This window comes from Plecotus auritus, assembly GCF_963455305.1.
Source record: "Plecotus auritus genome assembly, chromosome: 7".
Taxonomy (NCBI): domain Eukaryota; kingdom Metazoa; phylum Chordata; class Mammalia; order Chiroptera; family Vespertilionidae; genus Plecotus; species Plecotus auritus.
Window position 1 is genome coordinate 23,821,840 of NC_137774.1, and position 15,155 is coordinate 23,836,994.

The following is a 15,155-nucleotide window of genomic DNA, read 5'->3' on the forward strand; positions in this document are numbered from 1 at the left end:
GGAAGAGTTAACAGTAATTAACCAAAGCTCCCTAGATATAATTGTCTCTGATGAAGTGCTGACTGAGGACATTAGACAGTCGGCTGTTGACAAAATACTTAGGGAAAACCAAACGAGAAGGGAAGTGAGGGACACCATGCAGTGAGGTCAGGATTTTGTCAGAAGCAAGCAGAACCATCAGCAGTCTAGACTCACATTTAAACGAGGTATGCGGCCCACCGGCTGCAAGTTTGACATGCTTGGACTCTAGACAAGGGAGCAGGCGTCACACATTGCAGAGGCTGTGCAGGCCTGTTCCAGCTGCGTTGAGTTGCACGTGGAGCATAGTAGAAGATAGCAAGCAGGCAGAAACCTGGTTGTGAAGCTTTTGAAGGTCAGACCAGTTATAAGTGCTGCACATTGCCAAGTGTTTTGGTGTGGTTGTGAAACATTTTCATAAACAAGTTTTTGTTTGCTGTAATTTAACTTTCTCTTTTTCATACACACAATCCACTTTTGCTGAAATTTCTCTTGGTTGGTCATGAGCTTTGGGCCTTACCACAAGCCCCAGAGGAACACAGATGGATACCAGGCTTCAAGTGCTCCAAGGTGATCAAGTAAGTGGAGGGAAAACAAAAAAGGAATCAGGCCTGAGGTGGGAGAGAAACTAGAAGGGCCTTGGAAAGGGAGAAAGCATGCCAGAGAGAGGAGCCCTGTCCTGGGTGAAGTGGCCTAGAGGCGAGGAGAGGAGGGCCCAGAAAGGAGAGTGGGCTTGGGAGCCACGGGGAAGGCGTGGGGGGAGGGAGAGCGCTTCTTCGGTTCACAGCTGATCATGGCTAAATCATAGTGCTTGCTGGGATTATAGATCCAGTGGAAGAAGGGGACTTCCAAGTTGGGGATGAGCAGGGGTCTCCCAGAAAGGATCAGGAGATGCCTGTGGTCGCCAGAGGCTGCTATAGCCCCAATTTCAGGGCAGCCATGACACCACAGAAAGCAGTGGACCAGAAATAGAGTCTGTAGTGTTGGGTCTACACCTTGCAGAATTGTCTGACCTGGCTGGCGCAGGTCAGTTGTCTCCTGTGCACCTGAGGTCCCTCTGTGAATAATGAAGGGGTTGCATTAGGTCAGCTTTTATTTTGAAACATCGTTGGGACTGGATCCTTTCTTCCATCTACATTTTATCTGAAGGACCATTCCTAAAGCAGACGAGGCTGGAGTTGCTCTTTGAAGTAAGAGTTGGGGGTGGGGTGCTGCTTGATCAACGTGTGAGGGCTCTGGGTCAAATGGCCACTACAGTCCTTTAGACCTCTAAGCATTCAGAAAGTTGGTCATGCAGTGACCAAAGAGCTCTCAGACAGAGCAGTATTTCTCATTTTGCGGCTGCCTTCCTTCTGCCTGGACATCTGTTGCGAGATCCCAGACCTTTCCATGTGTGCTAGGCTTTTTATCTTGTTTCACTTACACACCTTTCTGGACCTTGAACTTGGGTTTTGTGGTGGTGGAAGAGTCTGGAATGTGGTACTAATTTCTGTCTGAGAGCTGCACGGCCTTGGGCACGTCACGTTGCATCTCTGAACTTCCATCTTCTCATCGGTGAATTGAGAACTACGGTGACTCACCTCGAATGACTTCCAGGTCTGTGATCCTGAACCTGTAAACAGTGCTTTTTTTTAAATTACACCCAGCATGCTGTTTTGGGGGGAGGGGTGACCAGTACAAACATGCTGGTTAGTCAGTTTTACTAATAGGACCCCCGATCCAAAGCAGGGAGTGGTGGTTGGTCAGTGATTGGAAACAGTCTTCCATCCTGCTCCCGCCCAGATGAGTGTTCAGAACTGGGGCCGCCTGAGGGAAGAGAGGACTGAGCATAGGGTCAGAGGGAACATAGGTGGGGAAAAAGCAAGAGACCGACCCACGAAAATGGCTGGCTGGAGGGCCAAGGGGCAGCTTAGACTTGGAAGGGTCTGAGGGTAAGAGAGTGTGTGTGTACACGTATGTGTGTACATACACACTAGAGGCCCAGTGTATGAATTCGTGCACAGGTGGGGTTCCTGGGCCTGACTGGTGACCGCAGGAGGTTGGCCGTGGGAGTGCACTGACCACCAGGGGGCAGCTCCTGCGTTGAGTGTCTGTCCCCTGGTGGTCAGTGCACATCATAGCGACTGGTCATAAGGGTCGCTTAGGCTTTTATGTATACAGGCACATACACATACACATTTCCCTGGACCTATCATTGCCAAACAGTTTCCTGGAACCTGGCAGCCACGTTGATGCTGGCCGAGTGGTGCTCAGCTCAGGCTTGGAACAGGTATGGCCGCTGCATGTCCTGTGTGCACATGTGGGCGCTGGGGAACCTTTGGCAATGGAAACGAGTGCCCGTGGGCCTGCTGCTTCGGGCAGAGATGATTGCTTGTACTCGAAGGGAAAGAGCATTTGAAACAGGCCTCCTGGTGAGTGGTGGCAGTGCTGTGCGGGTGACATGACTGGGACTCCGTTCACACTTAGCCCTGTGTGGACCTAGCGCAGTGCGCACAGCGGGCAGTCCGCCTGCCCTTCTGGCCCCGTTGAGGCAACTGTGGACCAGAGAGTGTGAATTAAATGTTACTGCGAAGAGATTCTGAGATCATTGGTATGTCCTGTAGACAGCATATGAAATTTTCTTTCTTGTGACATAAATGCAGTGTTACGATTGCTGTGGCTCACCTGTGTAAGTGACAATTAAAGGGTTTGGAGAACAAAAAAAAAAAAACAAACAAACAAACAAACAAAAAAAAAACCAAAGAGCTCTCAGACAGTTGTTCCAGCAACAGCAGCGATTCCATTTGGTCTGCTGGGAGTCACGGTGGCAGCAGAGGGAACCTTTCTGAACCCATTGTGCTGCTCTCAGTGCACCTAGGTGGGGAGGAAAAGTCAGCCAACTGCGATGAAGGTCAGTCAGCCTCCCTCCCTGCAGAGAGCACAGTCATACCTGGGCCTCTGCAGGGAGCCAGTCCAGGGCCTTGGCCTTCCATTGTGCCAGCTGAGAAAGTCACCGCTGCCACTCCTTGTTTGCAGAGCTCCCTGGGGCTTGGAGCTGTAATAAACATCCTCTCACTTTGGGAGGTCGGGGAAATGGAGAAGGGAGAGTTTACCACTCATATATCAGTTTGTTGAGCACTGTTCCCATAAGAAGTGTGCAAACCTGTAGAAAAGTTTTATGAGTTTATTTGAACCAAACAGAGGATATGCCTGGAAGCAAGATCTCAACAGACTGAGAAAAATGCTTCAGGCAATGACAAATTGCAATTTCATTTATGCATCTGGAATTAAGGAGGGAATGTAAGGAAGATTATATGAAAGTGGGAGAAAGCAAGGTGGGGATTGGATTACAGCAGCAATTTTCAACCTTTTTCATCTCATGGCACACATAAACTAATTACTAAAATTCTGTGGCATGCCAAAAAATATGTGGGTTTGTTTTTGTTTTGTTTTTTTATTTTGCTGATCTGACCAAAAAATTGATTTAATTTTTTTAAATAATGTTTTATTGATTTCAGAGAGGAAGGGAGAGAGAGAGAGAGATAGAAACATCAATGATGAGAGAGAATCATTGATCAGCTGCCTCCTGCATGCCCCCCACTGCGTATTGAGCCCACAACCCGGGCAGATGCCCTTAACCAGAATTGAACCTGGGACCCTTCAGTCCGCAGGCTGATGCTCTCTGTCCACTGAGCCAAACTGGCTAGGGCAAAATAGATGTCATTTTTATTCATTCACACCGGACGGCTATTGTGTTGGCTGTTGTCATTTTTTTATTTGATAATCTAAGGGAAATGAGGTCAGTGCCCCTGACCTTCAGGGGTTGCATGTTTTAAAAATTCTTGCGACACACTGGTTGAAAAATCACTGGATTACAGGAGAGTTAAGATTATGTGCTCTCTTGAGTGTGGTTACACTTCTGAAAGTCTGAAAAAGAGCTATTTCAAAAGTGCGTTACCTACCCCTGGCCAGGTGGCTCAGTTGAGCATCGTCCCATGCACTGAAGGGTTGCCAGTTTGATTTCCCAGTCAGGGCACATACCCAGGTTGTGGGTTTGACCCCTGGTCAGTGTGTGTATGGAAGGCAACCTACCAATGTTTCTCATATCAATGTTTCTCTCTCTTCTCTCTAAAATCAGTAAAAACATTTTTTAAGTGTACTATCTAGATGCACAAAAAACAATGGACAGTGCTTGCTTCAGGCAAAGATAAACCTTTTACTAAACAAGTTTTAGGCCTGGGGTGTGACTCTTCACCATGACCAGCCAAGTTAGGAATTTATGAATAGATAACCCTGTGAGGTTACTTTCAGTCAGATTTATTACAGCACCCCTTTTTCATCCCCAGTACCTACTATGTGAAATGAAGGTTAGGCCTGCGCTTGGAATTGAAAGAAAAGTTGGAGAGAGCACTTAAACACTGAATGGACCTCTATTTGCCAGACCCATGCTATGCATTTTTTAAAACATATTTTTATTAATTTCAGAGAGGGAAAAAGAGAAACATCAATGATGAGAGAGAATCATTGATTGGCTGTCTCCTGCACACCCTTCACTGGGGATCGAGCCCTCAACCCAGGCATGTGCCCTGACTGGGAATCCAACCATGACCTCCTGGTTCATAGGTTGATGCTCAACCGCTGAGCCACGCTGGCCGGGTCTTGCTATGCATGTTTCATTGATTGTGTACTGCTCACCTCAGCTCTATGCGAGTGCATTATCATCTCTTTTTATGGATGAGGAAACAGATTCAGTAAGATTAAGTCTCTTGCCCAAAGTATCACACCATATACATGTTGGATTCAAACCGAGGTTAATCTGGCTACTTCTAGACCACCCCACTTCCCCCTGAATCCACAACTTTGCAACTCCTGTCAAGTCAGTCTATCACTGTGAGCCTCAGTGACCTGTTTTTGAGGAGAGTCCTGATGACCCTGACTCCCTTATAGTATTGTACGCACTGAATAAGAAAGTGAACGTGAAACCCTTTACAACTGATAACGCTGAAACCCTTTTACAACTGATAACACTTATGCAAATGTCAAGTATTGTTGCTAAGGAGAGGAAGTGGGTGTCCTGACAGCAGCCTCCTTGCCCTCCCTGAAGCTGAAAAACTTGGGAGCGAATAGCCAAGCAGTGACTCCAGGGAGATGGACATCCTAGGTTTGTTCTCTTTGCTCTGGTGGCCCAGGGGCCATAGGAGCTGGACCGAGGTAGGAAAGGAGTGTAGAGGGGAGGTGGGCCCAGAGAGGGCGAGAGAGGGCTTGGTCAGGTCAAGGCCTTGAGCTCCAAACTGGACTTTGAAGTGTCTGATAGTATCTTTTCTTTCTCTTTCAGGTTTTTTTTTTTTTTTAATAGTAATCTTATTGGGGGTTTAGCAGGGATGTGGTAGTTTCAGAGGCAGGATGGGGAAGACCAGGATTTAATGAGCTGTTCTTGGGAAGGCCGCCACCAGTCACGGCAGCCCTACGGTTCCCTTACTCCCCACTGGCCCCCTGCCAGACTGGGCTACCTGCGTTGTTTAACCCACTGAGGACAATGCCTAAAGCTGAGGCCTTTTCCTTCCTGGCCTTTCCTGGGAAGGGAGGGATAACAATTGAGTCTGACTGTTTATACCCAGGTGTTTGCGCCCATAAGCCCAGGCTCTAAACCAAATACCACATGTCCATCCGGCCATCATAACAGGCCCCTCACACAGCAGGCAGACTCCTCAGTGGCCTTCCATTCATTCCTGGCTGTGCTGAGACCAAAGGGGCAGCCCTTGTCTTCCCCCAGCCTTTATGAACCCAGCTTTGGTTTTCTCATCTCTCCTTTTTTAGTATATATATCTACACTAATAAAAGAGAAGTATGCAAATTGACCATCACTTTGTGACGCCCACCAGCCAATCAGGAGTGAGTACCCGACAAAGATGGCGGCGGCCCTGCCCCCCAGCCGCTCCAGGCCTCTGGGCAGCATGCATGCAGGTGCGGAGCAGCTGGGCGGGGCAGAAGCCTGCTATGAGGGGGAGAGCAGGGCGGGGAGGGAGCTACAGGAGCAGCGCTGAAGCTACTGAAGGCTCCAGCCGGAGCGAAGATGGAAGGTGGCGGCCAGAGTGAAGACCTGGGTCCCGGGTGCTGGGGGAAAACCGGTGCCGGCAGCCAGGGGAAGGAAGGCCTATTGCACGAATCTTTGTGCAACGGGCCTCTAGTGTGTGTGTGTGTGTGTGTGTGTGTGTGTGTGTGTGTATACTGTATATATTGCTTTCAGAGAGGAAGGGGAAGAGAGAGAGATAGAAACATCAATGATGAGAGAGTATCACTGATTGGCTGCCCCCTGCATGCAACCCAGGCATGTGCCCTGACCGGGAATCAAACTGTGACCTCCTGGTTCTTGGGTCGATGCTCAACCACTGAGCCATGCCAGCTGTGCTCATCTCTCCTTTTTGATGATAGTGGAAATGCCAGGCCTCAATCCCTCCTTTTTGATGATAGTGGAAATGCCAGGCCTCAATCCAAAACTGATATATGTAAAAGAGAGGGAGGGGGAAGAGAAATGGAGAGGGGTGGAGAGAGAGAGAAAGCACACCTAATTTGGATTCTGGGGAAATAACCAGTATAAATATGGAGGAAAATCTAAACTCCCTTACTGATTTGAAAAGAAGTGCTGAAATCAGGGCCTGCTCCGCTGCCCAGGTAATATGCTTCTAGGGGTGGCAACCTGCCACTGCACCTGGCAAAGACGTGAGTGACTCCATCTGTCATCCTGTTTGCATTGACAGTTCGTCGAGGAAGCCCTCCCCTCATCTTAGAGCACAGGCCGGCCTCACCCCACTCCCTGAACTTAAACTGTCACCAAATTCCACGCAGCCCCACGGAACCAGCTTCCTGCCAGCTGTGCTGCTCCGGCTGCAGGCTCAGTGAAAGGTCACTCATTGTGATGATGCAGGTCCCATTGGATCGTTTTTTTAAAAAAAATGTTTTGCCCTAACCGGTTTGGCTCAGTGGATAGAGCGTCAGCCTGTGGAAGTTCGATTCCAGTCAAGGGCATGTACCCTGGTTGCGGGCACATCCCCAGTAGGGGGTGTGCAGGAGGCAGCTAATTGATGTTTCTCATCAATGTTTCTAACTCTCTATCCCTTTCCCTTCCTCTCTGTAAAAAAATCAATAAAATATATTTAAAAAGAAAAAAATGTTTTTATTGATTTTAGAGGGAGAGAGAGAGAGAAAAAAAAAAAACATTGATTGGTCGCCTCCTGTATGCACCCTGACCGGGGGTCAAACCTGCAACCTGGATATGTGCGCTGACTAGAGATCAAACCCGTGACCCTTCAGTGTACGGGACATCGCTCCAACCAACTGAGCCACACCGGCCAGGGCATTGGATCTTACTCTTACCCCCGAGAAGTCTCCCTCTTCCTCTACAATGATGGCACCTCTGGAGAGTATCTCAAATGTGTTTTAAGTGAGTCCTTTCTGCTCCCAGCTGGTGTCTGCTGGGTGAGACCACCCAATTTTCCGGGTACCCCTCATGCAACATCACCACTGCCCCAGGCATCCCCTCACAGCCTGGCTCCAGGGTCGGAACTGCTCACTGGCCCTCATACTCCACTAGTGGAGTATCCCCAAAGAGTGTTTTGGTGAAATTGCTCTTTCCATCTTGGTATGCCACTTCCTTCTCCCTCTGACCCCACTGGGACCCCGAGGCTGACTGATAGATGCCACACTGAACTCCAAGTCCCTCTTCCCTCGGACTCTGAAGCTTCCCTTGGACCCAGCATATCACCCCTGACCCCTTTGCCTGCAGAACGGTGTCTGCCAGGAGGCTGCTCGGTGGGAGACCCAGGCAAGTCTGTCCTACATGCTCCAGGGGCTCCTGCTATGGCTCAACCCCAGGCTGGACATGAACCCACAGCTTACACTAGAGTGAGACCCCAGTTTGACCTATAACCTCATGGAGGTTGTCGCCAGCCAGGCCCAAGGATTGGGAGGCCAACTCTGAGGAGGACCCAGGATGCTGGGGAACAGCGGAAGCCGAGGATGAAGCACGTTGCACGCCCAGGCCCACATGTGGGAACAGCTGTTCAAACTGTAACAAACCCGGGTTGATTGTGTCAGTCACTGAAGGAAAATGGGCGTAAATAGAACTCAAAAAACCAGGCTTGTCCATCAGGATTGGCCAATGGACAAAGTAAATATTTAGTTCTAGCCCTGGCATGGTGCCCACTAATTCCGTGCTTTGCTATCATTTTTCCTTTTATTCATTCATCCTGCAAACATTTGCTGCCGCCTCCCCTGCGTGCGGCCAGTCCTGGCCTGGCACTTCCATACTCTGATGTGAACCTCAGGGGCCTTGGTGGGGAAGGAGGAGCAGGGAGCAGAGACTGGGTGGCCTGGCACTTCCATACTCTAATGTGAACCTCAGGGGCCTTGGTGGGGAAGGAGGAGCAGGGAGCAGAGACTGGGTGGCCTGGCACTTCCATACTCTAATGTGAACCTCAGGGCCCTTGGTGGGGAAGGAGGAGCAGGGAGCAGAGACTGGGTGGCCTGGCACTTCCATACTCTGATGTGAACCTCAGGGGCCTTGGTGGGGAAGGAGGAGCAGGGAGCAGAGACTGGGGAAGGTTTCACAAAGCAGTTACTTTTAAGCTGGGCTTTGCATTGACTTTTTTATTTTTTTTAAAGAGAGTGGAAGGGAGGGAGAGAGACAGAGGGAGACATTGATGTGAGCCACATCGATCAGTTGCCTCCTGCATGACTCCCAGTGGGATTGAGCCTGCAGGATTGAGCCTGTGGAATCGAACTCGGGACCCTTCAGTCTGAGGGCCGATGCTCTATCCACTGAGCAAAACTGGCTAGAGCTTAAGCTGGGTTTGGCTGATGTGTAGACCTCGTGAGAAGAGCCTCAAGGTGGGTAAGGACAGGACTAGGGAACAGCACATGACCCCAGGGCCTGTGGGAGGCTCGGTGATTCCTGCAGCGAGCTCCTTGTGAGTGAGGACCCCCTAGCTAGCAGCACTCAGACCAAGAGAAGCAGCGAGGTCTGTACTGCAGGGTTGGCAGGCCACTCCCTGGCTGGCAAGGAGAATGCCTTTATCTTTCTAAGCCTCCGTTTCTTCCGGAAAATGGCAGAGGACGCTGATGATCACAGGGTGGGCTTGAGTCTCAAACTGTCTGGGTCCAAATCCTACTACCTGCTGGCCTTGGGCCCCGATTCCTTTTCCTCATTGAACGTGGAGAAAATAGAGACGCCTGCCTCCTAAGGATTGAGAGAGGAAGCATGTCAAATAGTTTCACCTGAGTAAATATCAGCTGCTCTGAATGTCCTGTCATGTGTGAGTCAGGACCCACAATGCCTGTCCCAGTTCTTCCAGTCCGTATTGATTGAGGGCCTACTATGTGCTCGCTGCTGCCAGGGCACTGGTGCACCTGGGTCCTGCCGGTTGGCCTCCCCAGGAGGCTGATGGGGTGCAGGATGTTCATTAAGGAATGCTTCTGGGAACAACACCCGGGGAAAGGGAAGCAGGACTGAGAAGGGAGAAGTGAACTGCCTCCACGGGCCCCACAGAGAGCTCTGGGGCTGGCATGGCCCTTTGGCGTCCCCGTGGGTCAGTCATTGGCTGGGCCTCCACAGGAAGGAGTGTGACCTTGCGTGAAGAGGCTTCCCCTCCCCGGAGAGCCCGGCACCTGCGCTCTGACGCTAGGACAAGCCTTTCTTTTCTTTTTCTATATTTTCATTGATTTTTAGAGAAGAAGGGAGAGGGATGGAGAGATAGGAACACCGATCACAGTGATCGGCTGCTTCCTGCACGCCCCCTACGGAGGATCGAGCCTGCAACCCAGGCGTGTGCCCTGACCTGGAATCAAACCAGTGACCTCTTGGTTCATGGGTCGACCCTCCACCGCTGAGCCACGCCGGCCGGGCCAGGACAAGCCTTTCTTAAAGGGGGCTCTGAGCTCTGCCCCACAGTGTCCACCAGGAAAACCCCACATGAAACCCCTGCTGTCCTGAAGAGGCTGTTCCCTGGGAGCGTTCGCTCTCCGGGTTGCTGTCAGATTAAATGAGATCCTGGGTGACAGTACCTTACAAAAAGGCCTGGCCTAACAGAGTCGGTCTGCAAATCACGACGACCAAAGGTAGCAAGACACCAGGTGAAAGGACTTGGAGGAAAGATCTGGCTTGGACAGCACGCAGCTGCCCAGTGGTGTCTGGATCCTGCTCCTCCCGCACTCCAGGCCGTGACGTGGACAGGACTCCACCCTGAGGGGCCTGCACCTAGCCAGTCTCTCCTGGGCTTGCAAATCAAACTCCTGCGCGAGGAGCCTCCTCACACCGGGGGCAGCAGCAGGGGCACCGGCGGAGGGGGCACTTCCACAAGAGGCGGCTGGGAAGATGGGGGGGAGCTGGGCTGCGGGACAGGGGTCCTGGCACCTCCAGCTCAGTGAGGCAGGAGGCAGGCAGAACCAGGGAGGTGAGGGCATGAGTGGGGGGGTGCAATAAGGGGATAAGGACACACATGTAATACCTTAATCAATAAAGAAAAAAATCTAAAAAAAACGCACAAAAAACAAAAGAGGCAGGCAGAGACCCAGGGAGCAAGAATAAGATCTCCTTGGCAATGGCCTCTTCCAAGTTGTTGGGAAATGGCAGGAAATCTACAAGCAGAGGGCCTGCTCCAACACCGGCTCTGAGGTGTGCCCGGCTGCCGCCCACAGGGCCCGCCCATTCCAGAAGGGAAAAACCCAGTGCCCAGTTTGCTGTCAGTTCCTGGAAGGTGTGGTCAGCTGGGGGGAGAGGGAGCCGGTCAAGAGGAGGAAGTGGTGCAGTCCTGGCCCTGCTTTAGTCCGCCCTTCTCTGTCGTCTGCTTCCCTGAAGCAGGGGAGCTAGGGGTAGGGTCACCAAACCTAGCAGATACGATTACAGGACACCCAGTGACATTTCAGTTTCAGATAAACAAGTAATGTTTTAGTGTAAATATGCGCCATGCAGTTTTGGGGATATACTAGTACTTACGCTAAGAACAAACGTGTTGTTTAGCCCCAGCCTACGTGGGTCAGTTGGTTGAGTGTCATCCTGTGCACCGAAAAGTCAAGGTTAGATTCCCCGTCGGGGTGGGTCCGGGAGGCAAGCAATCGATGTTTCTCACATCAGTGCTTCTCCCTTTCTCGCTCTCTGTTTCTCCCTCTCCCTTGCTCTCTCTCTAAAATCAATAAAAACATATTTTTGGGAAAAATTGTTGTTTATCTGAAATTGGAGCTTTTCTGGTAACCCTAGGTGGGTGCAGACCATGTGCTGGGCAGGGGAGGGCTGCGGCAAAGGCAGACAGCACAGGCCCACCCGCAGACAGCCAGGGGCAGAGCCGTGACAGAGAGAGGGACACATCAGAGGACACACGGGGAATCCTGGGGATCCTGCAGCACCCGGGGAAGGGGGCGGGGAAGGGCTGGAGGAAAGGAGAGAGGGGAACGGGTCCCAGCCCAACAGTCCCTGCAGCAGGAATGCAGAAGGGCCTGGTTGTCTCAGCCTGACTCAACCCTGACCCACCCAACAAGACAGGGACTAGGAATGTGAGAGCGCAGAGCAGCCTGGCCTCAGCTGGTCCCCTCGGCTCCTGTGCTGTCCTGGGTGACCTTAGGCAACCCTGGCAAAGGTCAGGCTGGGAGGCCTGCTCCGTGGACCGTTCTGTGTATGGGGTTAGCGTGCTGGAGGGGAGTGCCTGAGAGGAGAGGTGGGTTCCACGAGGGTCTTGCAGTTTCTTGTTTGCATAGGAGGACTGCCACCCCATCAGGCGTCTGCTACTCACCACAGAGGTGACCAATGTATCACTCCTGGGAAGGCCAACCTCCACCCACAGTTCCCGGCCATCCCTGGAAGGGGCCAGTCTCCCCACATCTGTAGGTCCTACCTATCCTTCAGAGCTCTCTTTAATAAAAAGAATCATAATGATAACTATAAATTATTGAACACACCCCTTGGCCAGGCTTCTTGTTTCATCTTCACAGCAACATTATGAGGTAAACACCATCATCGTCCCCACTTTACAGATGAGAAAGCTGAGGCTCGGGGGAATTAAATTACCAAAGCACCTCCCAAGCTAGTCAGCCGTGGGCAAGGACTCAAACCCAGGTCTATGTGGCTCAGGGGCCCATGTTCCAGGAGTGTCTGTGCCTCTCTCACAGCCTGGATTTCAAAGACCCGGTACCGCCGTGCCCCGTGTCTGCCCTTTGGTCCGGAATCTTGGAGGAAGGGCACAGGTTGGGATTTTCCCCCCTGAATCCTCAGTCCCTGGTACAGAGGAAATAACAGTGTTTGTTGAAAGACTAAATCTTGTTCCAAAATGTACTCAGATCCCTTCCCTGTCCCCCGTCCCTCTTCCTGTCCGCCCAGGCCTTGCAGAAGCCAACACTTGGAATATGGAGAGCCTTCTGCGTGTCCGCTCTTAGCCGGGGCCAGGCCTCTGAGGAAGGAACTAGCCTGTAACTCCGTCTGTCCTGTAGCTCCCCTCCAAAGGAAGCTCCTCCCCAGGCAGGCGCCCGGGCCCGGGACAAGTCCTTGGTCTCTCGAGGAGATAATGCCTTTGTCCCTTCTCAGATAAACAAACAGAGCCGGCTTGAAGTGTGTCCTGCAAGGTGCAGGAGCCGCGCCCCACCCATGGAGATAGGCCTGGCCTTCCTCCCAAGGTCACGAGCAGCTAGGCCCAGTGCGACGCAGAGGCCACGCTTAGCCCATTTTGCAGGGAAGCCATGCCTCCATGTTCAGGGTGGGACACGGCCCTGCAGATCCCACCTTGCCCCTGGGCCCTCTTTATGAACAAGGCCACTGGCTTCCCTGCATCTGCCCACCCATAGCCCACCCATAAGCACAAAGCCTCAGGGTCACACCACACAGGGAACCAGTCACCTTGTGGTCTCGGGAGAGGCACCCCCTGGAGTTTCGTGACTGCTGCTTTTACAGATCCAGGTGTCTGTGTGCCCGCACCACCCCGCCATCCATGACCCTGAGCCCCTATACACCCTTATACTCTTACCCTTCCTACACTCCTCCCTCCCGCCCCTGCACGGTCAGATCTGAGCCACAGGAAGCAGGGCCAGCAAGTGTGCAAACCAAGAGCCAAGATTGGGGAAGTTTATTTTCCAAGAATCATCTAAACACACAGGGAGTATTTTCAGGCCCTGGCTCCCACCCGGATGCCAAATCTAAACGGGGTCAGAGGTCTGCCTGCTGGGGACACAGAGCAGCCAGTGGAGGCAGGGCGGGACACGGCACTGCAGACCCCACCTTACCCCTGGTCCAGACGCCCATCTCCCTCAGATAACTGCCAAAGGAGAGAGCTGGCATGGGAGAGAAGTGACTGAGGGTGGGCTGGGCCCTTTTTATGAACAAGGGGCCGCTGGTGGCCCCCTATTATTTCTGAGCGACTGTCAGGAGCCAGAGGGGTCGGCTAAGGGTGGCGGGCAGCACTGGGGGAGCGATTTACCCAGAAGAGGAGGCTCTCAAGACCACACACTGCGAGAGGGACTGCCCATCAGTCTCAGCCTCCAGGGCGCGGGAGCCAATTCCAGGGGGTGGCTGCCCACCCCTGGGTGACTGGCCAGGAGTGACCTTGCTTTGAGTGGTGTGCTGACGGCATCTGCTCCCGCCTCCAGGTGCAGGGAGGGCAGGTGGAATGCTGGGAGGAGGCCTGAACCCTGGGCCCCGGACAAGCTGTGCCCATTCTGGCCCCCACTGGCCAGGTTTATTATTGTTTATTATTGTGGGGTCAGGGGGATGGGGAGGGTGGTGTACCTTCGGCCCGGGTTGGAGAGGCCAAGGCTCCCCAGTCTCTTGCAAAGAGCTGGGACTTCCTGGTTCTGCTACCATGTTATTCACTGAATGTTGCCTTGAGGGCAGGGTCGGGGATGGGAGGTGGGGTGTAGAAGGGGGGAAGGGGTGGTTCAGACTTCTGAGAGCCCTGAGCTGGTGTGTGTGTGGGGGGTGCAACTTAGATCTTAGATCCCCTGCAGGCTGCCGTGGGAACCAAAGAGAACAGGTTCAGTGTCCACATACCCCCCGCTGACACAGGCTGCCTGCTGTTGCCATGGTGATGCAATGCCAATCTCCTCCCTGCCTGCCACCCACAGCTGTGTGGTCACCAGTGAAAGGAGGTGGGTGCTTATTCTTGGTCACGAAGAGGAAAAGGGAGGGGGAGCAGCCCTTTCTCCCTCTTCCAGGCCTGGCTGGGGGTGGTCAGGGACTTTGAGGGTATCAGGGTCAGAGAGGGCTTGGAGGTCACCTCCTCCAACCAGCTCCCTCCCGTGACCCAGCAGGCCAGCGCTTCTCAGCTTCTTACTTCTCACGCTGGGTAATGGGATCCCTGTGTGCTGCCCAGCTCATGCACCTCCCTGCGGGGAGCCCACCACCTCCAGACAGAGAGCCTGTTAGAGAGGTGGTCTCCACAGCGCCCTGGCCCTGGCCCTGGCCCTGAGGGGTGCCTCCTCACCCAGCACGCCTGTTCTTGTCCCCCTTTCCTGGGTCTTAAGGTGCAGGTTCCTCCCAAACCCAGCCCTGCCCTGAATGATGAGGTCTGAGAGCCTGGGGCCCTCAAACCCTCCTGGCCTGGCTTGGGACCCACCAGTGGGCCCTTATTTCCTTCTCCCTTGGCTTTCCAGTCCCCCCACCCCCCCACACACACCTACCCCTCCTAGTCTCACTACCCCCTTGGGTCCCAGAGGGAAAAATCATCAAGGACACACTGGAGGGGCGGGGAGAGTGGTGGTAGGGGGCTTCACTGACAACTCCCCAGTGCAAGGCCAGGGACCGTTGGATTCACCTGTGACTCCCTTTCCTCCCCGTCCTTTTCTGACCCATCAGCTCCTGGGCTACTACAGCACCCCCACCTGCACCCCATGCGCCTCACCCAGCAACCCCAGCTCCACAAAGCAAAGACCCTCCCAGTCTCTCATGCCCAAAACCAGCATCCCTAAAATATCCTACTTTAAAGGCCTCCTACTTTGAGGCCCCCCTCACACAGCCTCTCCCCCCTGCGCACCCCCCCCCCCCGGTCTCTTTTCTCCATTCTCCTCCTCCTCCGGCTCCATATGGCCTCCTCCCTGGCCTCCATCAAGTCTTCCGGATGTCCCTCCCCATGAGGCCCTCCCTGCCCACCTTCCTGACCGGGCTTTCTCCACAGCACGCAGCCTCT